At 36.4% G+C, this 27360-nt stretch overlaps 1 protein-coding gene across 3 annotated transcripts in view; it reads left to right on the top strand.

The window, feature by feature from the left end:
• Nucleotides 1–27360, top strand: part of LOC118200810 (alpha-tocopherol transfer protein-like) — a 228572-nt gene that overhangs the window by 171926 nt on the left and 29286 nt on the right. The window contains exon 1 of one of the 3 annotated variants that reach the window (XM_085827279.1): nucleotides 2562–3276. The exons of the other annotated variants lie outside the window; for them this stretch is intronic. The gene's annotated coding sequence lies outside the window, so the exon portion shown is untranslated. Of the gene's footprint in view, nucleotides 1–2561; nucleotides 3277–27360 lie in introns of those variants that run through there. 3 annotated transcript variants of the gene reach the window in all.

The raw sequence follows: 27360 nt of genomic DNA, 5'->3' as shown, positions 1-27360 counted from the left end.
TTACATAGTTTGGATGGCCTTGTCATTGTGCATAGATCGGTGCTGTTCCCACACAAAAGACCACTCAGTTGCTTTTTGCGAACGTTATTTTGTTTACGTTCTTTCCCTTGAACGGACCTACATGCCTTATTCACCCTAAACGAGATTTCAGAACAATAACATTCTTCCCCCTTTCAAATCAACATTCTCATCAGTTTGAATAGTCTCTCTCCTCTGCCATTCGATGAATCTTCCAGGACCCATCCTCTTTCCACCCCTGCCTTTTCTGCAATTTTTTTCAAAGGCGGACACGATCCACCTGCCTCGCAATAACGAACTCTGACGTATTTCCCCTTCAGCATGAATGGATTTTTCTTGGCATTCTGCCAAATACAGATCCCATCAGTTAGGGTACAAGTACTTGTTGGATAGTTTTTAATTAGGGAGCGGAAAATTTTTGAAAATGTCTCTAAACGGCACAGAAGCTATACATTTCTTACCTTTAATTTATTTTTGAGTTATGGTTTCATTTCATGCATATTTCTTAACTGGTATGTCATATATCAGGACTTAGGTTGAGTTTTTGCATCTATACGGCCCACGACGATGTCACGCGCAATTTAATCTATTGCGGCGTTTCTGTGTAATTTTAATTTTTTTCCCGCCATTTTTCTCGAGTGCGGCGTTTACGCTGATGCGGCCTTTCTTCCGGAAATTACGGTAATTTCAATTAAAAATATTTTTAGTGTATTTTTAAAAAGTCTAAAATGAGATTGAATATTTTGAAATACTTTCATTTCTTGTAAAATTGCTTTTATTTTAATTTATATCACTTCATTATTTCATAACTCATTATTTTCATGATTTGATTTCATTGAAAAAAAATCAGATATTTAATAAATAAAATCTAATTAAAAAAATTGTTTTAGCACTCTGATTACAGGTTCAGTTTTTATTTTAATAACTAAATGTCTTGATTAATAATACGTATAAAAGCCAGATTCTTTTCCATGTTTTTGATTAAAAATAGAAATTAATTAAATTATGGAATTATTTCTTCTGTAAATAAATAATTAGCAATAAATTTATTATAAATGCTTACATTTATTTTTATCCAACTATAAATTTTCTAGTAATTAGCAATTTATTTTTCAAAAATATTCCAAATAAGTTGTTTTCAATGTTTCAAATAAGTTATGCAAGAGGTTTTTATCAAGAATTTTTCAGTGTAGATTTTTTTACACTATTCTTTTTATCTAAATTAAAAAAAAATGGTAGTGTAATTCTTAAGTAATTTATCTGTGCTTTGAAAATATGCTTCTGCGATTTTTCTTTTCATTACTTTCTCACTATTTATTTTTACTATCTTTCTTTTAGTATCTTAAACTGTGTATGATTCTTAGTTTAATAGTTTAATTAATTTTCTTTGAATCATCATTATAACAGCCTTTCTACGTGAGCCTAGAGCGAAAATATTTCCCATTTACTCATTTCTATGTAGGGCTGATGTATACTCAAAATCGCTATCAGTGTGTGTCTGGATTTGACTGAAATAAAATAAAAAGTGCTGTTTTAACAAATAAAAAACGCTATACAATCAAGAGCCTCATAACTGGGTATATTTAACCATGCACAACAATTTATTTATTTTTACTTAAAAGTAAACAGAGATATTAGGAAAAAACATATTAAATAAAAAGGGAAAAAAAAAAAAAAAAAAAAAAAAAACAGAAATAAGCTGTGTTGTCAAGAGGTAATGAGTGTAGTCATTAAGCTAGGTGGTTGAGTGGTGATTGTCACCAGGGTATCTGGGGATCGAGGACCCTACCCCTTATAGAATATGTACCCCACTTCGAATTTGTAAAGCAAATAATAGTTATAGACAGAAGTTATAAAACGTAATTTAAATAATATTTTTTTTAAATATAAATTTTAAGTAATTTGCAAAGAGCGAGATTAATCAATTAGAACAAAAGTAAACCTACACAATTTGACAGACTTGAAAATGCTCCGAGGCACCATTAAACGGTTTGAACTAGTGATTTTAAGGGTAAGTGTGAACCAGACATTTACAATCATACAAAGCAGAGTTATAAACATTTAGTAAGCATGTAAAAACATACAGCAAAGTAATTAAGGCTACTAATAAATAGTAAAATTTATGGTCATGTAAGAGACATTTATGGGCATGCAGTCATTCCTTAAGGACACTGAAGTGAATTATTGCTTTATGTGCACTTGTGCAGTGAGCAATAATAGAGTTTTATTTCAAAATCATTCACATTTGATTTATTATTGTCAGCTTCAATTTACTTTTCGGCCTCAAAATAAATTTTCTTTGGGCTTAATTCAAGTAGTCTTTCAAAAGCACTCTCCATTAGTTTTCTTTTCAAATGTCTCCGATTTCTTGGTGTTATTTCGTTTACTGCACATGATAAATTTACTTTCGGCACAGTATTTCAACAGTTTCTTTTGCGGCAATCCAAGCAAGCGATTTCTCATGTCATCTTCATAATCACCGCACAGAAAATGTTCGCGCAAATTCTTGCGCTTTTCACATTAATAGAATCCAGTCTTCGACATTTATGTATCCATTCTTTCGGCAAAAGCAAACTGTCCTTTGGGAAAGCATGAAATACAATCTCTCTTCCTTTCGTATTTCTATAAGTGTTACGGCATGTTGCTACAGCACATGAAGCCATATTACATAAAGGATACTTTAAATATGGAATTTAAAAGGAAAACTGTCTAAAACTATATATATATATATATATATACACACAAATCATTTTAAATATCAGCGTTATTAGAAAACAAATATGTATGATTAAAACTAATTTGGGATATGCGACCTTCAGAAAATCGTCTCGCTACTGAATGAAACTACAGTTTTAAACGAGGGAAATCAGAGCAGATGCAACACAGACACGTCAGATTACTTCTAGTTAATCCCCTTAATGAGGCTCGCGTCCAAGGAGGTAGAATTCGCAGGGTGACTCTCGTGGGGATAGGACGTGTTCCGATGAGCTCCGCACCAACAGCGACGCGACGCCGGAAATAATGGCCGGCAACCTACCCGATGCTAACACCGCCATGGATACATCGACGTCTTCGGACGCGGCGGTCCCTGTCTCGAATACGGATACCAGCCAACAACCCGATGACTTACTCCTTCAGATCAAGCAGCTTTATTTGTTAAAAGCACGCTTCACTGACTTAGAACAGAACCTGAGCCGAGCAAGACGAGCCACGCCACTCGCCAGCTTTGATATGAAGTGCGTCAAGCAAGAGTCGCAGGTAACGCTTTTGTCACTTACTACGCTTGCCAAGCGCCTAAACTTACCCCTTTTTGCAATTCCGCCTACTGAAGACGAATGCATAAAAAAATTACTAAAATCTGCTTGGGAAATTAGCGGTGCTAATGAAAATTCTCAAAAACCTAATGTTTCGGCCAAAAGTCAAAATTCTAATGTTTCGACTAAAAATCAAATTCAAATTCAATTCTAAAACCAGCAAAGCTTCAAGCAGAAAAATTAATTAGCAGTACTAAGAAAATCCATTCACGGAAGAGATAATAATGACTCACCTAAAAATAAAAAAATCAGGAAAATCGACGATGAAGGTTTCCAGCGGCCTCCTCGCCATCTTGTAACACGAGGTGCGCCGAGTTCACCTGAAAAACAGGTTTCAGACAAAGCCATACCTCCATTTTGCAGCGAGAGAACTGAGGAGGAATTACCTCCCACCCAATTAACAGCTAACCCCCCCTCAGAGGGAGAAAATCCAGAGGAGCAATCCGTTGACGGTACCTCCCCCTACTGAAAGCACTAACAACAACAAAAGAAAAATTCCTTTTTCTTCGTTGAGCCTAAGGACTTTGAATTTTTAACTTCCTTAGTGCAAGCAACTGTGCCTACGGCTATTTGCCGCATGAAAGATAAATTTTTGAGAACTGAAATGCAAAATGAAGCTGATTACAGCTCGGTCGCCCAAATACTTACTAATCAGGGAGCCGAGTATAAGTCATTCAACCTCAAGCAAGATAGGCCCGTAAAAGCCATTCTACGCGGCCTACCCAACACCGCTAAAGCGGAAAAAATCAAATCTCAATTACAGATGATGGGATATTCTGTGATTAATGTCACTCAGTTCCGTAGGCACAAATCCCGCTATCCCATGCCATTATTTTTGATCCAACTCAACTCCTCACTCAATGTTTACGATATTTTTGAAGCAAGGAGGTTAGAACTCATGGAGATGCCCTCCACGCAGTCCAAGTGAAGCCAAAAAAGGGGAGAAGCATGCCCTTAGTAGTCGTGGCTTAGAAAGATTGACGTGCTCTAACCACACCCAATTTTGTTCCTAGTAGTCGTAAAGGATCGCAGATTCTTCATGTCCTCTTTCCCTTACTTTTCTCGCCATTTCATTTTATTTCTGCATTATGTAATTGCATCCTGTAATTAATGAATGCTAGCATTAAAAGTATTGTGAACACAGAACAGTAACTATGTACTCAAACTATTATTTGATTATAATTTACTTATTCTGTGTATATATAATTCTCAACTTTTTCATGTTATAAATATTACTTATGTTTCGAAAAAACTTAATTTGAATAAACAATGATAGAAATATGTAAATTTTACGTTGTTATTTTAAAATTCACACAACAAATTTGACTAAAAATCAAATCCAGTTATCATATATCTACTTGAGCACAAAATAAAATGTAGTTAAACACATAAAAGGTAAGATCTGTAATGTAATTATGATCAGACATTAAAGCAAACTGTTTTCTTTTTCATGGAGAGCTAGCCACTCCCCCTCCCCTTGTTTACTTATCGTTTTGCCATCACATATAAGTTAATTACGAGTACCGCTTTTATTATTATTATGAAAAGGTAAATCTGAGAACTATATATGTTTCTTCGTGTACTTTACACAAAGAAAATACTCAAACTCTTTCTTGAAGGCCATTGAAACACAAGTTTCGATTATTCTATTTGTATATGCACGTTCTAAAACATTCTTTTGCATGGACATGAAGTCGGAAATGTAGACATTACTTCGCTGTAACAATTCAGTGCCTTTTAGGCATTTCAGATCTACGCATACAAAAACAGAAAACACACTGAGAACTTGAAACCAGCTGGCGTTTTACCTCACTTCGCTTAGTAAGGTAATCGCTTTCCTGCCCTCACGTAGCGTGGTTTATTTCCTTCCCCCTGGCTTCACTTTCTTCGTACTGCAATAAGCAGAGACGGCATGTCCATGTATTCTAACCTCCTTGTTATTCAACGTGCTGCAACTTCTACAGCATATTTTTTCTTTTGAAAAAGTGTTTGACAAAAATAGAATAAAAGATTTCCTGTCAAGCTGAAACTTTTATTTTATATAATTTTCCTTAAGCGGAAACCGGTGAAGAATTATCTAATATACTTATTATTAAAGAACAAATTCTTTGCTTATTATATATATATATATTTTGAAAGATTGCAATTCAGTGTTTTTAGACGGTCTTCCTTAACGTTTCAGGGCAAAAACGTATGAACATTCTGAGTCCCAATAAAATCATCGGTGGAAGTTCAAGTATCAGTTAACCCTTGTGTCAGTTCAAGGTGCACAGCCTCACAAACCGCATAGGTGATTCAGCTATCTGTCGCTCTTTTAGGTGAAGAGGTCAAGCTACGACCATTGCGTTACATCGAAAACTATAGCATCTCGGACCGTACCTTCAGACAGCGGGACTGGAACTTAAAACGTGGACCACATCCCCGTTTAACTTAAAATCATGATTATTTATGAGTACTTAAAAAAGGTACAGTAAAATTGGAATAATCCGTATTATAATTGACTTAAAACCGCTTTTTACAATTTAGTTGTCTAGTCAAATAATTTTTACTAGAAACAAACACATTTAGCTTTGTAAATTAAATCAACGGTCAAAGAAAAAACGGAATTAGAAACAGAAAGAACAATAGTTTGCTTATGCGATTTTGGATTTCCATAAATGTCAGTGAAAAAGAGAAGATTCCTGGGAATACATTTTTATTAATTTATACTGTTTAGCTTTCACCTTTGGTTTATTATTAAAAAATGTTTGATACTTATGGGTTTTCCCATCGATCATTTCGAGAAGATATATAGACTTTGTTTCTTCATACTGACAAAGATATGCAAAAATATGTGTATGTATTTTACTTATGTGTATATATTTTACTTACCAGAGACTTTGTTTATGCTTACGAAGATGTACTTTGTTTTCTAATACTGCCAAGGCTCTACTTGTATATAGTTTATTTCTTTACCCAATTGACGTATTTTACCTTCAAATGTGTTCCCACAACCAAAGTTATCCTAAAAGGAAAGAAAATACCTCAAATTTTCCCTAATATCAAGATCTGCAACAAATCTAAAACTGTAAAAAAATAATTATCATATAGGAGTGTCTACTCTAGATTATGCAACCTCACGTGACTAGTTTCTAACCACATTTATCTTACATTTAGTGCTCAAACTTTAAACTATTTATACTCTAAACCAGTGCCTGTTTACCTTCATCACGGAACAATTCTAATATACTCGGTTGCCTTTACCATCTTTCAAGCTTCTTTTCCAACAGCAATTAATTGCTGAGCTTATTTCTATCAAGCCTATCATCCTACAAGCTGAGCCTCTTCGCCATGTTGGAACAGCCAACTCTCCTACAACCTAAGCCTCTCCACCAGCCAACTCCATCTCCTTGGATTATGCCGTATTGGCGAGGCGTTTATCGCTTGCGTTAAACTCATTTAATACCATCGCCTCAAAGCAATTTTAAATTCCAAAGGAAAAAATGCCAATGTCAATGATTATAAAATACGGAGTGAATATGGTTCAAAACCAAGGAGGTTAGAATACATGGAGATGCCCTGCACGCAGTCCAAGTGAAGCCAAAAAAGGGGGAAAGCATGCCCTTAGTAGTCGTGGCTTAGAAAGATTGACGTGCTCTAACCACACCCAATTTTGTTTCTGGTAGTCGTAAAGGATCGCAGATTCTTCAGGTCCTCTTTCATTTACCTTTCTCGCCTACATTATGGAATTAATATAATTTCTAATTTATGTAATCGCAATAGTTTCTACATTATGTAATTGCATGCTGTAATTAATGAATGCTAGCATTAAAAGTATTGTGAACACAAGACAGTATCTATGTACTCAACTATGTACTAGATTATAATTTACTTTTTCTAAGTATATATAATTCTCAAATTTTTCATGTTATAAATATTACTTATGTTTCGAAAAAACTTAATTTGAATAAACAATGATAGAAATATGTAAATTTTACGTTGTTATTTTAAAATTCACACAACAAATTTGACTAAAAATCACATCCGGTTATTATATATTTACTTGAGCACAAATTAAAATGTAGTTAAACACATAAAAGGTACAACCTGTAATGTAATTATGATCAGACATTAAAGTAAACTGTTTTCTTTTCCATGGAGAGCTAGCCACGCCCCCTCCACTTGTTTACTTATCGTTTTGCCATCTCATATAAGTTAATTACGAATATCAGTTTTATTATTACTATGAAAAGGTAAATATGAGAACTATATATGTTTCTTCGTGTACTTTACACAAAGAAAATACTCAAACTCTTTCTTGAAGGCCATTGAAACACACATTTCGATTATTCTACTTGTTTATGCACGTTTTAAAACATTCTTTTACATGGACATGAAGTCAGAAATGTAGACATTATTTCGCTGCAACAATTCTGTGCCTTTTAGGCCTTTCACATCTACGCATACAAAATCAGCAAACACACTGAGAACTTGAAACCAGCTGGCGTTTTGCCTCACTTCCCTTAATGAGATAATCGTTTTCTTGCCCTCACGTGGCGTGGCTTATTTCCTTCCCCCTGCTTCACTTTCTTTGTACTCCAATAGCAGGGAGGCCATCTCCATGTATTCTAACCTCCTTGAGAAAAGCACATCGGGAAGAAGGGGCCGAGCCAGTGTTAGCGCTACCAAGCCTTCTTCCACAGTTCCGCAGTGTGTACACTGCCGATCAGGTGTAGTGATGAGTTGGTACTACGGAACCGGGTATTTTGTAACGGGTACTTAGTTGTAACGGGTACTGAAAATCGGTACATCAAAGTACCCATTACTTCAGTACCGAAATAGGTACTTTTCGGTATTCGTTACTTCTGTACCGAAACGGGTACTTTTCGGTATTCGTTACTTCTGTACCGAAACGAGTGCTTTTCGGTATTCGCTACTTTGTAACGAAAATATGCGTCTCTTCTCAGTATTTCGGTATTCGTTACTGGAGGATCGATGAGGGTGAAGCTCACTTCGGTTTTGGTACGAGGACAGTAGTATCTGGTTGTATTTGCGAAATGGTGATATGCGCTCCTTGTGTCCATGAATGACCTTGAAATAGGGCATGGAATGGGAAACGTGAAAGGGAGAAACTTCCGTTCCGTTCGTCACGTAGACTAGAGTTTGAGGTAGTATAATTAATTGTCTTTGTGTGCGCGGGAGGACGAGTGTGAAATAGTGGAAATTTTTCGAAAGGCCGTTCGTTGTGTGTGTGTGGGGGGGGGATAGTAGCAGTTGGAGTCACTGTCGCCGGCATTGCTCGCTTGTGATTGGAGTCGGTATAGTCAGGAGGGAAAGGGATGGGAGCGCTAGATGATTTGCAATCCGAATTGTGCATGTTTTAATTTTTCATCGTTTGTAGGAGAAAAACTGCGTGGATCTGAAATGATTGATTTGTTAAGTTGCTGTCGTTGGATTGGTGAATGGAATCAACTACCAACTAGATTACTTCCTTTTCCTCAACATATTTTTAGCATAAATCATGAAAAATACTTTTCGTTTGCTTGCTTAATAGGGCAACGTAAATCATATGATCCTTTTTAATTAAATATTATTTTTTATCCCGCTGTACCTACTTCAGAAAATGTGGCAGCATCTAGTGCAGTGGTTCTTAACCGGGGGTGCGGGAGAAGCCCCTTATATATCATTTATTAAATTTCTTATAATAAAATATTTGAAATCTGCAATAGTGTCCCCAATATTGAAGCTCATAAAAATTGGTAGCATCTAGCTCACTTATTGGCAAAAGACACAAGAAAGAGCCGGTGCCGATGGGCGTATACACTACGCTACGAAAAGGCATGAAACGCTACAAACGAACGCGAACAGGCAGCTAGGGGACGGAGAAAAGAAAAAACTTTGTGGGAATACAAGTAGAGAACGTTATCCCAGCTTGCGCATGCGCTGAGTTCAATATGTGCTACTCCAATGGAATCTACGGATTCACAGATTTGTATCTGCATCTACTGTGCCTGTATTAGGTTGAGTCAAGTTGAGTCAACTTTTGTGTCTGCGACATGTGTATTGTGTATTCTGACTTGTCCAGAAACATATTGAGACTAATACATTCTTAATTGCCCGTTCAACCCGAATAAGATTCAGTGATATTACAAACGTAAGAACATTATATATATAATATTACATTATTTCTAAATGATTAAATCGATTATAGTGAACCCCACTATGTCAAAAAAAAAAAAAAAAAAAAAAAAAAAAAAAGAAAGAAAGAAAGAAAGAAAGAAAACACCGCAATGGAACGATAAGTATGTCGGTTATGGATTTATCTGCACAATCGGAAAAGATTGCACGCAATGACCGCAATGCATCTTGTATTCCAAGATATTTTCAAACAGCAATCTCAAACCATTAAAGTTATTAGAGCATTTCAACAATCTGCATGGTGGCGAAAAAGCGCATAGCATGAACAGCTTGAAGTCAAAGGCTCGGTTTGATACCAGTGGAACTATCCTAAAATTGTGCTGACCAGCAATTTAAAAACCTTTATTAGAAGCGTCATATCAAGTGGCATATTTATATGCAAAAAAAAAAAAAAAAAACCTCACACTATCGCTGAAGAGTTGATTAAACCTTCTGCTTTAATTATTGCTAAAACAGTTTTAGATTCGGAAGCGCATAAAAAAATTCCAACAGATTCCATTATCGAATGATATTATACGATAGCGAATATAAGATCTTAGTGAAGATATTTTAATGCAAGTAACTGAAGACATAAAAATCAGTCTACTAAAAATAAGCATGCAACTGGATGAGTCAACTGATGTTGATAATTGTAGCCAACTTTTGGTATTTGTCAGGTATGTGAAGGAAAAAGAGGTGATAGAAGAATTTCTATTTTGTGAGTCACTGGAGGTGAATACGAGAGGAATTGATGTTCTCTATCGCATCAAAGATTTTTTTACTAAATATCAATTACCAATGAATGTGATTGGCTCAATATGCACTGATGGAGCCCCAGCAATGTTAGGCAAAAATTCAGGATATTTTTCACACATGAAAAGAGAATTACCGGAAGTTATAATAACGCATTGCATGTTGCATCGTTATGCACTTGCGTCGAAAGCATTGCCAGAAAGTTTAAAACTACATCTACCTACAGCAGTAAATGTATTAAAATACATCCGAGGGCGAGCGCTTAATCATCGCATTTTTCGTGCATTTTGCGAAGAAATCGGTGCTGGTTATACCGTGCTCCTAGATCACACCTAAATACGATGTTTATCTAAGGGTCGTATGCTTAACAGAGTTTTTGAATTGCGTGAGGAAATTATTCAATTAAGTCAAAGCTGTTATTTAGTAAAAGATTGAGGGTAATGATGCAATGCTGAGGCTGGCCTACTTAGCAGACATATCTAGCCATTTAAATGAATTGAATCTATCAATGCAAGGATTTGGTATAAATATAATAATATCTTGTGAAAAATTATCTTCATTTACCGCAAAATTAGAAATTTAGATACATCGAGTAGAAAAGGGGAATTTTGCAAACTTTCCCTTGCTTGATTCTGTTATTGCGAAAAATGAAAAGAATACAATTATACCCGACATTGTAATACATTTGAGACGATTGAGCGAATCATTTAATGGATATTGTTCTACCAGAAATATTAATAAAAATTAAGAGATGGATACTGGACCATTTCTATTTGACTTGAATTTGATGAATGATAATGATCTGAAAAAACATCAACTTATTGAAATGCGAGCAAGTGGACATGTTCAAATGGAATTCGAACAATTAGAATTGCAACAATTCTGGTGTTCACAGTTACAACGTTATCCAGAGTTGGCGAACGGAGCACTGCAATTACTCTTACCCTTTGCTACCACCTACTTGTGCGAAATGGGATTTTCATCGCTTTTGCATATAAAAACTAAAGCGAGAAATCGCTTAAATGCAAGTGATGACTTACGCGTATATCTTTCAAAAAAGGAACCTCGCTTCGCCAGTATAATAATAAACAAACAACATCAGACTAGTCATTAATAAAAATAATATTGTTTGCATTTATATAAAATGTAAAATGTTTTTCAATAAACAATAAGTTTCGCAAAAAATGTATTTTTCTAGACTAAAATAATTAAAACACATTTTCAGTGGGGTGCGGAGATATATTTTCAGATTCAATGGAGTGCGACTCGCTAGAAAGGTTAAGAAACACTGATCTACTGGATCACTAAGCCAATCAACATAAAATACAGACACAATTTTAAACTTTTCTAATGAAAGAACAAAGATAACTGATCCACTTATGATAATTCTTCCCCCTTCTAAAAACAGATTTTCATCTCGCCAAAAACTAAACCCAGGTCACGTGTCTAACGCAGGATTGTCAACGCCTGCTTTACCCCCCAGGACGTGACGACACCCCTCCGATAGGAAGAGAGGTGAACTTTGACCTGGCAGACCGAATCTTCTTTTTTTTTACTCCCTCTGGAGCTTATTTAAGGGGGGGGAAGTATCGAATGGAACACCGGAAATTATCCGGACATGTTTATGTAAACATACATGTCCCTCCCTTTTTTCCTTTGCATTTTTTGCTCTTTCATGCTTGATTAATAGAATCATTACTGGATATTACCCTTTTCACAGCGTAGTGCTCATTTTAGGATTTGCAGCTGGAGTGAACAGCGGAAGTCGTTAATAGAATTTTTTCTATGCTTATCTGACGATGCTGATGACCATCTGCCAATGCCAATGATTTGAAAATTTCGGAGTGCCTATGGTTCAAAACCATTTACCTCCACATCAGAATTACTAAAAGCGAGCAGAAATAGGAAAAATTTGGCATAAGTGATTTACTTGATGCACAATAGAGGGAGCCACTGGCTCGAGAAAGTTTAAGGATAGAGATGAGAAATAAAAAACTTAAGTATCATAATATTTTTTATAAGTTTTTAGGTTTTATAATTTTTTTGTATTTTATATTTTATACTTTTTTTGGTTTTTATAAATTTTTATACACAATACGGGTTTTCATCCGCAGAGAACCCGTTGGCGCTTCGGGAGCGAACCCGTTGGCGCCGTTCCATTTTTACTCGCCAAGCTCGCGTTTCATCGACGCTGAGGCGAGCCGTAAACGTGATACTTTGTAAACGTGATTTTTAGTGCATGTAAATTCTAGTTAGCAGACTAAACAATATATTAAGCATATGGTAGTAAAAATTCACAGATAATAAGCATGTAGATGTAAAACTAACAGGTTAAACGTGATATACGGGAATAAATTGGTATTAAATTTAAACAGAAATTAATTATTAAATTATTAACTTTTGTTATGAATTATGCTGATTATGATACTTCTCATTTTAACCTATGCCATTTGACATAATTCAACCTGCTACTTACTAAACCGCTAGCCTGACCAAGTATGTGACATTATGAGACATAAAAAAAAAGTTACATAAAGTTAGTAAAATGTAAATGTCACTTCTTTCAAATATGCCCAACTATTATAAGTGTAAAATATTTAATGCTACTTGATCAGTTACTTAAAGTTTATTTCATTTTCGAACTTTCGAATTTCAGTTTTTATTGAAGGGTCCCATGTTCTGTTGAAAAGTTTGCGGAGTCTATTGCGTTGAGTGATTATGTTACGAATGCTCTGAGGGAGGGTGCCGTATTTACAGGAAGTAATCTTCTCTGTCGTAGCCTGATTTAGGAAGTTATGAATAGTTTCAGTGAAGGCTATGGCTGCAGTTTCGATGTTATCTGGAGTATCTAGTCTTCCATATTGTATGGGAGTGGATATTGCGATGTTATGAAGTAGGTCCCAGTCAATAATTTTCTTGATGAGAGTTTCCTTTGGTTTGTTGTAACCTAATCGGGCGATTACCGGGACGTGGTCAGAAGAGAGCTCAGTGAGTACTTCTAATGTCATGGGGAAGTTGTAATTTGTTAAAAAGAAGTCCAGGATGTCTGGTCGTCTGTTAATAATATTTGGTCTGTAAGTAGGCTCATCTGGGGTGTACATGAAAATTGGGTTGTTTTCAACAAAGTTTCTGATTATTAGTCCATTTGGGTTGGAGTGATTGCACCCCCAGTCCGTGTGTTTTGAGTTGAAATCACCTCCTAGTATGGTGGGAGTTTGGTCGTCAAGATAGGTCTGGATATCCGCAGTATCGATATTGTTGTCTGGGGGGTTGTACATAACACAGAATTTGGTGTTCCCGAATTTGGGAATGTGTACATTGACGCAGACAAGTTCATGTCCTTTTGAATTATCTGAGGAGATCAGTCCAGAGTTCAAAGAACGTTTGACATAGATAATTACACCGCCGCCGCGATGTCTGACTCGATTATCAATCTGTTCAATTTTAAGGAATAAATTTTGACTATGTTTTTGATAAGGTAATCAACAGGTTTAATGTTAAGGTCCGAATGAATCACATCTGTACGGACGTACCAGGCTGCGTTTAGGGCCATACATAAAGTTTTACTTTGAAAAGATTGAAGTTTTTTCACATGAGTTTTTGCAGCAGTACCCCAGATTGTACATGCATACATAAAGACAGGTCTTATAATTGATGTATAGAGAAAGATTTTGTTTTTAATTGACAGATTGCTCTTTCGAGCTAAAAATGGGTAAAGTTGGGCTCTAGCACCTTTCGCTTTGTTGAGAACATTTTCAATGTGAAGGCGCCAGAGTAATTTTGAATCAAGTACAACTCCTAGGTACTTGTAAGAATTTGACCAGGGAACATAGTCATCAAAGAATTTAATATTAATGGAAGGGTACGGGAGGGGGCTACGTTTGAAGATCATAGCAGCACATTTAGCAACATTAATTTTTATTTTCCAAGTGATGAGCCAGTGCTCAAGGCTAGAGAGATATCTCTGAATGATTTGGACCAAGTTTTCAAGGCGTTTGTGTTGAGCTAGGATGGCCGTATCATCTGCATAAAGTGCAAGAGTGATACTAGGTGATTTTGGTATGTCATTTATGAAAATGTTGAACAAAATTGGGCCTAAAAGTGATCCTTGGGGGACGCCGCTTAGTATGGGACGGGGTGCCGAAATGAAAGAATTAATTCGTACAGAAAAAGATCTATTAGTGAGGTACGAATTAATTATATGAATTAAATGGGCCGAAACGTCAAGTCGTATGAGCTTGATAATAATTCCTATATGCCAAGTCCTATCAAATGCTTTGGCTATGTCAAGAAATAAAGCGCCAGTAAGCATTTTGTTACGAAACCCTTCGTGAATAAACTCCACTGTCCTCAGCAGCTGGTGCGTAGTGCAGTGTTTTGCTCGAAATCCAAATTGTTCATCAATAAGAACGTTGTGATTTCGGAGAAAATCATTCAGGCGTTTAAGTAACACAAACTCGTATATCTTAGATAACGATGATAGGAGGCTGATAGGTCTATAATTTTGAGGGTTAGAAAGGCTTTGGCCTGGTTTTGGAATAGGCACAATAAGTGCTTCTTTCCAGCTTTGAGGAAAATAGCAATGCTGTATCATAAAATTTATAAGCATTACTAAGAAAAATAGATAATTGGTGGGTACATTTTTAATCATACGATTAGAAATAGAGTCCATACCAGGGGCTTTTTTGGGTTTGAGCTTGGTAATGTATTCACTTACCACGCTCATGGATGTATAGTGTATTTCTCTCGCGAAAGGCGAGGAGAGGAAACGTTCAACATCTTGTGGGAAAGAACTTGCGCTGTTCGCAAAAATTCCTTCATTATGTGGTGTAAATTGAGTTTGAAGAGAATCCGCAATTAACTCGGATTTCTCAGCGTCTGTGTGAGCCACCGCTGCGTCCGTAGCTAAGGACGGAAAGTTAGATTTGTGTTTGCGTAGGCGGGCTGATGCGCGCCAAAGACTGTTATCATTGGTCGTTAGGGGCTGAATGTAATTCGTGTATTGTGATTGGAAGAACTGGTCACATGATGCCTTGATCTCATCTTGGAGAGTACGGAGTTGAATTTTTAATCCAGGATTTCTATTTCTTTGCCAAAGTCTCCGTACTTTATTCTTTTCTTTAATTTTGAGTTTAATTTCTTGAGGTAATTTACGAAAATTGGGTCTAAGGGTGGGTTTTGATACTTCCTTATAAGTATCTGTTAAAATGGTCGTTAAGTGATCAACTGCCGAATCTATATCATGGCTGGATTTAATTTCAAGGGAGGGCAAATTTTTACTTTTAAGTTTGAAACAAAAATTGTCCCAGTTTGTAGAGACGAGTGCCGGAGAATTTTGATTAAAAATAATACAGTTAAGGTCTATGATCACGGGGTTGTGATCTGAAGATAAACAGTTTTCAACAGTCACGTGATATCCAAAAGGGATGTTTCGAAAGAGTGCCAAATCAATGAATGAAGGGGCACCCCGTGAACCATATCTAGTAGGGGAATCCGGCGCAACAATTTTAATTTGGGCGCACTGAGCCCATTTTAGAAGGCCACGACCAGCAGGGTTTGATCTATGACAGCGCCAATGCTGATGGTGACAATTTAAATCACCAGCTATGATAAGATTATTTGAAAAATTGAGCAGTTTATTAAAATCAACCACAGGAAAATTTCCACCTGGTGGAAGATAGGCAGAGATCATAACTAGGGATGGCGAATTTTGAATAAAAATTTCGATAATCGTTGCTTCAAGTTAGCTCATATTTGGAGTGTCAATTCTGCGATGCGGGATTGAATTTTTTATGTAAATACAAGTGCCACCATGATAAACATCACGTGTATTTGAAGCTTGTCTGTCATTTTTATAAAGTGCATAATTTACAAGCTTGGGAGCTCTCCCTGGTTGGAGTTTGGTCTCTTGGACAAAAATAATATCAAAATCTTTCTCTTCTACATAGTCTCTAAACTCATGGAATTTGGATAGGATGCCATTTGCATTCCAGGTGCATAGTTTTAAGTTTTTCAATCCTTTCAAAGTATTGAATTTTACTGACTGGGGATGTCAGAGAATTGGAGAGTAATATAGCTCTCAAAGATGTAGTATGCCGCGTCAGCACCAGATGGAGCCACTCTGAGCTGCGGTAAGGCGTTTTTGAATGCCAGAAGTAATTTGCTCTGGTCAATGCCAGGTTGATTAGAAATTTGAATGATTGCCAAAAGGATTTCGGTACAATTTAGTGTCGAATTACCTCCTAAGGGGACCGATAAATTTGGAAGAATTTGAGGTGCAGCTTGTTGCATACCCGTAAGGGCTGCGGAGAATGAAACTCCAGGTCGAATATTATTTGCACTGGGTGTGGGTGCAGCCGACAGTGTTGGAAATTGTATGTTGTTTTTGAGATTAATATTGTTTGTGTTGGTTTTTTCAGTGGTCAGGCTGGGTTTGGTGCTCGGTTTTGGGTTTTGTCTATTTTTGGATCCAGGAAATCTTGGGCAGGAGCGCCAGTTAGCGGCGTGGTTCCCGGAGCAGTTGGCGCACTTGTTTGGTTCTTCAAATGGTTTTGGGCAGTCCTTGGCTTGATGTGGTCCAGCACATTTAACACAGCGTCTTGGGAGTGTGCATACCTCGGACGAGTGAAAGAACCCTTGACAGCGCCAGCACTGTGAAGGGCCTTTCTGGCCTTTGAAGTGCTCCATAGCAACTTCGGTCCCCAGTAGCTCAGTGATGCTGTAGATTTCAGCTGCTTTTAAACTATTATAAATTTGTAGGTAAAACAGGGGCATTGGCATCTTGGTTTTCCATCTTTTTAGCTGAGATATTTTGTGGATTTTAAAACCGAGAACTTCCACCGCAGTCTGCACAACACTGAGTGGTGTGTTTGAGGGTAATCCCCTAATAACTATTTTTAGTGGTCTGTCAGATTTGAGAGTGGGATTTAAATTCAATATTATTGTCCGTTAAAAATCTAACGACAGTCCTGTAGTCTGTTTCATTTAATGTGTTTAGTTTAAGAAAGTCAATGTCCTGTTTTGATTGGACTGTCGGTGCGTATCGTTTTAGTTGATTTAAGAGAAAGTACCAATCAGCAGGAGGCTTGATAAAAATTGGTGGAGGTGCCTGTACTTTTGGTTTTTGGGTGTCTGCCGGCTGCTGAGTATTATGTTCAGTATTATCAGTGTTTTTCTGTATAGCATTAAAAGAGTTTGTGGTATTAATGTTTGGATTAATTTCAGAAGAGATATTTTAGTTTGTGACTTTTTAGCGATTAGGTGTTTGGGTGGAATAACAAACCCTTCAGCATCAGTAGGGCGAGTGCGTTTTTTATTGTCAGGTTTTGAAGTTTCAGGGGTAATTTTAGGGTGTTCAGTAGTGGTGTTATTATTAGAATTTTGACTGATGGTTTCCGAAACATTAGGTTTGGAGGATTTGGATTGACATTCCTTAAAGAATTCGTCTTCGGTGGCAGGAAGGGTAAATAGGTTAACTCCTAGGTTTGTACAGAGAGTGTGTAGTGAAAATAAAATTTTCTCACCCTCATCTGTCATCTGCTTGATCATCATATCTTTAGCTGGGTTGTCGGAGCGTTGAAGTCTTTGTATATCAAAGAGTAAGTCCGTGTGCCGGTTTTTCAGTGCATAAATTTGAATGGCACTTTTGGATAATTCCATCGCAGAAGGTGAAGCAGGTGGAGGAGCAGTAGTGTCCATTTCCGTAGTTATTCGAAGTTGAGTAGAGGCAGGAGTAGAAATATTAGCTGGCGGCGCCGTATTCGTGTTATCAACGTGCAGGAGCTCACAGCTCTTGCGTCCATCGCTTTCTTCGTCCATGACGAGCTCTCGATGACCATCTCCCAACTTCGTCACTTTTCCCATAAGATTCATTCTTGTCTCGTACTGGTGAGTATCGGTACGTTATAGAATTGCTTACTCTCTATCAGTTTCTTACGCCTCAGAAAAAAAAATCGAATAAAAAATGTCTAGTAAGAAAAGGAAATTCAGCGTTTGGCAGCACTTTTCCTATACTAATGAAGACGAAAAAGTTATATGTGACATTTGTAAAGACCTTTTATCCATCAAAGGTGGTTCAACAGGAAATTTAAACATTTGCAAAGGAAGCATCCTTGTGTAAATCTGCACGAGAAACGCGCTTTGCCGAATCAAGATGTTGATGATATTGATGCCGCTCCAGCCCGTTCTGTCGTCACTAGCCCTGCAGATAGTGGGCAATCATGCACATCCCAGCAGACTACCCAACTTAAGGTAGACAACAGTGCTTGTGATATTGTTGGTGTATTTTCACAAAAATCCCAGTCCAGCATAATGCAGTTTGTCCAGAGAAATACGATGGATATACATAAAAAAAGTAATCGATCTCGCACTGATCAAAATGGTATATAAGGGTTTACAACCAATAAGTATCTTAGAAGTTGAGGGATTCCGAGAATACTCAAAGGCTTTGAATCCAACCTATTCTTTACTTTCACGGAAAACGGTTTCTAAATCCTTGCTTCCTGCTGCTTATGAAGAAAAAAAGAATAGTTTAAAAAACGTTCTTAGTGCTGTACAAAATATCTGTTTGACTGTAAACTGTTGGAGCAACCAAAAGGTTGAAAGTTACATGGCCGTGACAGGCCATTTTATTGACGAACACATGCAAAGGAAAACGGTACTGATTGACTGCTCAATTTTTGATGAACGTCATTCAGCCAAAAATATTGCAGAAAATATCATACACATTTGCCAACCCTACTTTCCGATGGAAAAAGTGTCTTTAATAGTGACTGACAATGCCAAAAGTATGATTAACGCTGTCGACAGCGAACTAAAGTTAAAACATTTAGGATGCATTGCACACTCTCTCAGTTTGGCTATCACAAATTCTCTAAACGAGGTTAACGACCTTCTAACAAAAATTAGGGATATTGTGATAATTTACAGGAGAAGTAATATCGCTGCAAAAAATCTGCGAAAATATGTGCTCTAGCGAGGAGCGAAAAGACTTAAAAGTCATCTTAGATGTGAAGACTCGTTGGAACAGCACGTTTTATATAATAAAATGTTTCCTTGAACTGAAAGACGCTATTCGTTCTACAATGGGTTTGATGAACGACCCCCCAGAGGCTCTTGATGTGCCAGAATGGGAACGTGTCCAACATCTTTGTGACGTTTTGAAACCTTTTAAAAAGGTGACTTGCGAGTTGAGTTCGGAAAAATACTTGTCAGCATCTATGGCGTCTGTGTTTATCGGCGGATTCAAAAAATCTGTGAAAATCTGCTTAGTAAAAGCGTTAATGAACAAGTACAAAATGTGGTACTAGTACTACAACGTGAATTGGGTAATAGATTTACAACTATCGATTCAAGAGAAGACATTGCTCAAGCCGCTTTCCTTGACCCACGAATAAAAAAATTGGGGTTCAAATGTGATGTCGCCAAAAAAATTGAAAGTGATATTATCTGTGAGTTATCGGTAGTGTTATCGTTTGTGAGTTATCGGCACTACGCTGTGATCTCCCCCCCACTTCCACCGAGCGCTCTTCCTCTCTTGGATTCAAGTTTTTGGTCGCAAGACTACTTCCCCCCTCGCCCATCTCCAAGACATTAGCAAACTCTGCGGTTTTCCGTATTACCTAATTTACCTTTCCCAGGCCTTGGAACAATGCGTTTCCCGGCCGATTGTCTTCCATCCTTTTCGATTCCATTAACGCTACGCGTTCACGAATTCGCCTTAATTATCTCTTCTATCCCTTTCAATCTTGCAAAACAAGTTGAAAGCGGAAAGAAATTTTTCGTCCCTAGTGTGGACTTCTTATTTACTTCTCTTTCGTTAAACCCTTAACGGTTTTGTTCGTTTCTCTTCAGCCATTGCTTTTTCTTAATTACTTCAGTTCTCTTAACGAAGTTGTGGAGGTAATTGCATTAATTTGCAAAGGTACTCCGGAAACTATCGCCTTGGGCCTTGGGCCAAGGAGGTAGAAAGGTTCTAACCTCCTTGCTTCACGTCGGCGAAGAGTCGAACAAAGGATACTTAGATACTTATTTGTGTTATACTGGGTTTCTACTGCACTGTGACAGTACTTCCCAGTAGCAATGAGAGAATTCCCTAGGGACCTGGCGTTGCGAAGAACTCAATTGAATCCTTTAGCAGGAGAACATCATAAGGAAGCTGAAAAGAAAAGAAAAAGCAAAGAGTTAGCTGATTTGCCGCCCTCTGGTGGCGGTGATGGAGGTTAGAAGAAATTCGAAGTCCGGAGGTGGAAAGCTGGAATCAGGAGGCTGCGTTGGTAGAGGAGAACAAGTTTCACTGATTTGTTCAGGCTGGTCACATGGGAGGTCACCCTCCTGGAAATTAACCCGAGTCGATGCTGCTTGAGTTTTCAAACATGAAGATAGAAAAAGTTCGTAAATTTCATCAGATTTAGTGGAGAAAAGAAAATTAATTCTCCTCTTCAGGAAAATTCATCAGGAATAGGGTAGCTTAAAATCCTACGGAGTTTTTCTGCAGGGGATTTTGCTTTATGTATTTTTTCGAGGAATTCAATAATGTTTCCCAGGAAATTTCTTATCTTCTTGTCTTGTAACCAAGACATAGCTTCTTCTGTTTCTCTCGGTATTGTTGATGGTTTTCTTTTCACTTTCTCGCTGTATTTTGGTAGGGGAGTTTTCTTTACTTCATCAGTTTCTGCATTTTTAAGTTTAGGAAAATCTTCAGGCTTATTTTGAAAGACTGCAGGTTTCTTAGGGGCGGTTTTCTGCTCGAATTTTTTTCTTGTACATAGCACATCCTCGGTAACTACATACGTGATTTTCTTTACAGAAAATGCACGTGGGTTTTTCATCTTTGCTCATCTGACACACATTACTTCGATGAGGTAGTCCGCATTTACAGCAGCGGTCTTGATTGAACAAAGGAATGACCTAGCCCTTCTATTTATCCCTGGTGGTGAAGTACCTCGACGGCTGCGCACGAGACCGATCTTAAGCAAAGATCATCTATGTAATGAAGCAAGGTTCTTTAATATACTAAAGGTTAGGCCAGGAACGGTAAAAGCATGCCATTGGTTACTGGTAGTGACGTCACTCGAGTGACAAGATACATCGGTCGACGCATCTGCTGCATGATTTCAGTAATGGAAAAAATGTAAACTTAAGCAAAATGATCATTTTATATGTAGTATGTATTGGAAATACCGGGTATATACTTTCCTATTAAATATTTTGTCAAAGCAAATGTTTATTTTATATTCAGAATTCGTATGAATGCTAATATAATTGTAAACATCCTTTTCTTAAAGGAAAGCATTAGAATATGAAAAATGATATTTCAGTTAATGAAACTAAATATTGTAAAACGCGATATTTACGTTGTATTGCCTGCACTTAATAGATCTTGTTGAATAGAATACATGAAGGCAGAACTGCCAAAATCATGGTAATAACATAATCAAAAGGTATTTTCCCATATGTTTCCATTGCTCATGCATTTTTTTAATACAAATGAATTTTGATACTCTGTGAGTAATATATGATTGTGATTTTCAGTTTAAACTACATATTTCAAGTAAAAAAATATATAAAATGATTTGAATCACCAAATTCATACTTAATTAATATAAAATTCTACAAATTTCTTTACCATGTCAGTATACTTTTTAAATAGACTTATATTCTTTTTAAGGTGAAAAGTGATTCACTTCAGATGTCAGCAGAAGTACATATATTTATATTAATAAACGATGTCAGTATACTTTTTAAATAGACTTATATTCTTTTTAAGGTGAAAAGTGATTCACTTCAGATGTCAGCAGAAGTACATATATTTTCAGTGCTATCTAAAAGTACTCATTCCCTAATTCTTAATTTCAATTAAGCCTGTGTACAAATTAAATATTTTTAATAACTACTGTATTTATATCACCTTGTTTCTTAAAATGCTTTTGTTATACTCGAAATACTGTTCAGTAGTTAAATAATTTTCTTTCTGTTATAATTAAAAACAAATTATATGGAATTAAAATTAAAAACATATGCAGCAGTTAAATAACACTGAAGAGAATATCTTACTCTTTTGCTATTTGTATTCCAACACAATACACGTATTTCTTTTCCTTCAGGGTCAAACATGGGGAAATTTACTTAGTTATGTTAATTAAATTACATCAGACATATGATTCAGTTAAATAACACTGATGGGAATATGTCACTCACTAATTCGATATTTGCATGGTAGTGTGGCCGAGAAACTGTTCTTTCCTCAGGGTGAAGCATATATCAGTTTACTTTGTACGCAATGCTTAACCCAAACACTGCTTTAATATATAGAATTACTTTTGGGATTTAAAGAAAGTAACCGAAACACATAGGCATGTGATTGAAGTTGTATAAGCAAATTTAATAATTAACTAATCATTTAGGTAGTCAATATTTGTAAACATGACACTGAGTTTAAATATCTCATTGTGATATAAGTCTCATTCACAAAATGAAGATTATGCTGAAAAGTGATTTAAGATGAAAAAAAATTTTAATTTAAATGTAAAATATTAGTAAAATGACCTATAAATGTACAATTACATATACTAATGTATCCATTCGATCACAGTTATGTATGAAAACAGAAATTCATTATAAAAATAAGCAGATATTTTATCTGGTTGTAATGACTAACTCAAATGTGTCACTGGATGCTGTTCACTTCAACTAAATCAGATGTGTTACTGGGTGTAAACTGAGTTGCACAGTCTATCTTATTAGCTTATAGCCTTTTCTTTTTTGAGGAAAGGAAAGCTAAATTTTCCAATGCTCGTTTGCTTGTTTCGCGAGCCTGACACCTGCTTGCACTATCTCTTTTTAGCATAAATTTGGATGAAACATTCGTGCTAGAAATATTTCTTAATGTGTTATTTTCACACGATGATGATGTAAGATGTAAAGTGGGAACAGCATTGGCTTTTCAGCACCCTTTTAGAAGTTGAACCAAGCAATTTTGCATTTAGATCTCGTACGTAGTTATCAGGTGTAAAATGAAGAGCACATATTCTTGCATTTTCGATGTTGGAATTATCTGCTTTTTTGCAGCGAACAATCCATAACTAAGTTCTGGATCACTTGGAAAACGATGGTATGTGATATCCTGACTTCTAGTTTTCCCTTCTAAATTCTGACATAACGATACAGCACAATTTGCAATTTCTAACCAGGTATAATAGCAAATCAACAACACAAATCAAATGAAGCTGTTGATGCAAGGAATGTAAACAAACGCCAAGAACTAACGACTGTCACTGGTTCATGCTGTCACTCACATGACTTCATGCGCACGCGGCATAATTTTCTCCCGGGACTACGCCAAAGAATATGTATTGTTAAGAAGGAAAGCTTCGCAGCAGCAGGAGTAGCTCCCTCCGAACGAAAAGGGACACAACTGCGCATGCGTGAAATATCTGTCGCCAAAAAGCGCCAAAGCTCGAAGCTGATGTCGAAGTTCGAACAGGTTCGACGGTCACGTTTATCAAGAGTTTAAAAGCTGTTTGACTCCATTTTTTCCCTACATATTGACAAATATAAAATCAGACATCAAACTGCGATATGGATAATACAAATTCAACTAGTAAAGCAAAAAAGCACGAAAATTCGAGTTTAAATTATCGCGAAAAGGCAAAGAACGATCCATCTTAACCCGTGTTCCTCAATTTCCTGTACACGTGGCCGAGGTGGGAAATCTCAGCCAGGTACATCACAAAGGGTGTGTGTATTTAATTATGGCAAAGCTCGCTAAGGCTATCCATCACAAAAGGGAAAATTCTCGCCAACAGGTTCCGTCGCCAAATCCCTTGGTGAATTGCCCCTCTTCTTTCTAGCGGCGTAGAAGACAAACTGGTTTACATTACGTCTATGGAGCCTTTCCTTCTTTACATAGACTTTCTTTGACTACGCATCGCTCTTGGGCCATCCCTGGTAAAGAAGGAAAGGTTCCATAGATGACAGATTTTATGTCCGTCAATATGGAGAGAAAGAAAGGGAGTCACACAGCTTTAAACTCTTGATAAACGTGACCGTCGAACTCTGACGTCAGCTTTTATGACTTATGACTTACTTTTTTCCGGTCATTAACTACTAAAGAGTTTTTGCCAGTAGATCGCATTAAAGTGCACTAGGCAAAGATATTTTCAAATAAATGGTACTAGGGAAGTACCAACACCCGTGGGCGAAGAAAATTCAGCTGCGTGAGCAGGCATATCTTAATACTTACGAAAGTAGGCGTTCATCATAAAAATTGTGCAGTGGTAAGCAATGGCATTAAATTGAAGCATGTAGGCAGGTTCAGTGAGTTGTATGGCAAATGCAGGTGGTGAGCTCAATATAGCTATTAAGAGTGCAGGATAAGCAATAGTGAGACATCATGAAAATAGCGCGAAGACAGTTTGAAGCTGTGAATGGCATAAGAGTTCAAAGTCCTTCAGAAGTATGCAGTAGTTAGATAGGCCGTAAAAAGTTCAAAAGTTCGTAGAATCATACGATAAAGTAAAAATTCATACAAAATAATTTTAAAAAATGAAATAGTAACATAATCTTGAATAAAAAATTTTCTTGATTAACATAAGTATAAGATGCAACACAAATAATAGGATAGAGTCCAATTAGAGTTCAAGTAAATTTTAAAATTAAATTTTACAAGTTACCACGATAACGAATTGTGATGAATTGTCCTTGGGCGTTTGACAGTATATTCAATGGTTGGATCATAATCCAACATTTGTTTAATTGCGTTATACTGACTATGCTTCATCTTCTCGAAGAAGTTGTGAGCTGTCATGAGTATAAAGTTATGCACAGATGGAATATCCAGGTCGTTATGAATTATAGAGTTTCTCACGTACCAAGGTGCATTCACAATGCTACGTACAATTTTATTTTGAAGTATATCCAATTTTTTGCGCTCAGTTTTATTGGCGATTGCCCATGCCGGCACTGCATATAGCATGATCGGTCGAATTAGAGATATGTAAAGCATTTTCTTTATTTTTAGACTGAGCTTCGATTTTTTGCCGATAATAGGATAAATTGCCACGTAGGCTGCATTTGCTTTGTTTAAGATATAAGAAATATGATCTTTGAAGTTGAGAGATTTATCTATGTAAACACCTAAATATTTATAGGAATTAGCTACGGGGATTAGAGTTCTATCTAAGTAGATATCAGTATTAACTCTTAATCTTGTTTTGTATCTCCGATAGAGCACAATACAACATTTAGAGGCGTTGAGCTTAATTTTCCAAGTCTTGCACCAGTGATTGATCATATTGAGATGCATTTGTAAATTACTTAGAGCGAGCTGGGGACTTCTGGATTCAGTCAGTACTACAGTGTCGTCAGCATATTTGAGTATTTTCGTGTTGAATGGGTGCGGGAAATCATTATACAGACGGCGGGAAAGAACGGATTCTTGCGGCATCCCGCTATGAATTCTTTTTCTGACAGATCAGGCGTCACCGCATCGAACTTGAAGTGGCTTTATCGCTCATACTTAAGCAATTTCATTTTGTGAGATACTGGTGGCAAATGGTATACTTTTTTTAATGGTTTATTAATAATATGCATATTTTTACTTTTACCTATCTTTTCCGTAGTAACATTTACATTATCGCTATACGAAGATAATGAAACAAACATGTTTTAAATTTAAAAGTTATTTTCGAGCATTCGCAACATTTTTGAGTGTAAGAAGAGGCAGACTTACTGAATTGCTTATTTGACTCATAACCACCCCCCTTTATTTTCTTTAAGTAAATTCTCGAAGAAAAATAGAGGAAAATGCCGTCAGAATATTCACATTTATCAGTTTATGTCTATGTCTTATCACTTAGTAAGAGGAAATCGACCATTAACGGCCTTTACCCATGGACCTTATAAGAGATAGACTAACCCAGTGGGCGGGGCGAGAGTCACCGACATGTCGGCAAGAGAGAGTAGGGACAATCTGGTTTGTAATAGATTTTGGAATATATTTATTGTTTGGACTTTTTGCATTTATTGAATTTAAAATGTTAGTGTTCCATTTTATATTTTCGTTTGATGTTATTCTTCCATCGCTTTTCCACGAAATATATGAATGAAAAATATACGTCATAAGAGAAATGAAATGGTTTTCAAGTTATTTAGTTTTTCTTTCATCCTAGTTTCTTGTAGAATAACAGTAATTTTCCTACTAACTGTTCATTTGTTTAATTAATATTTGTGACATATTTGGCAATTATATTATTTGAATTATATACATAGGTATCATGAATTAAAATTAATTTATTATTATGCAGCGGTTATTTTTATATTTTAACTGAAATACTTGCACACAACCTGAAAAGCAAACCTCTGGGAATTTGGGAGGGGGGAATTACACTCATTATTTATAGATTTAGTTATTCTTAATTTTGATCAATTTTTCAAAATGTTTCTGAAATTCAAATTGAGTCCTGACTGTAAAGCAGAATTTTAAATCTCCAGAGTGTAGTAAAAACGCACAAATTATAAGTTCGTTACTGAAGTATCTATCGGTTTGAGCTTGAAATCGGGCTCCTGGGTCAGACCACTATCCCAATATAGCAGTTTAATCTACTTTTCGTACATTGAGTATAGCATGTGAATGGCATAAAAGTAGTTTTGAAGTTGCTAGCAGAGATTGGCAGTAAAGAGTTAGCAGAGGTGGTAGGCATTAACTTTTGAGAAAGTTGAAGGCAACTGAGTAAGGTCGAAAGTTGAAGTGAAAAATGTGTGACAAGACGATTCGATATAAGATTTCCGCCTTCAGCCTTAACATTTTACGTGTTACCTTAATTTATTATATATTATGTTCTTCGCACTTAAACCATAAAATTCAATTCAACAGCAGTATCTCAAAATAATTTTAGAATGAGCATATGTTTAGATTTTCCGATACACAGCTCCGCGCGCTGGAGATAAAATGGTTCCCCGCACTCCGTACAGTGTTGCCATTGCTCGTTTTTAAATAGTTGGGTTTGTTAATCAAAAATTCGTCAAAGTTTTACAAAATATGAAATAGATACTAAAACAAAATTCCAAATTTGGGCTTCCAGATGCCCATATTCCAGTGAAAACGTACATTATTCTACAT

This window comes from Stegodyphus dumicola, chromosome 11, assembly GCF_044657685.1.
Source record: "Stegodyphus dumicola isolate Sdum_Otavi_A_Nest chromosome 11, ASM4465768v1".
Lineage (NCBI taxonomy): Eukaryota > Metazoa > Arthropoda > Arachnida > Araneae > Eresidae > Stegodyphus > Stegodyphus dumicola.
Note: the sequence above shows the minus strand (reverse complement) of the source record. Positions and strands in the feature narration are given on the sequence as shown.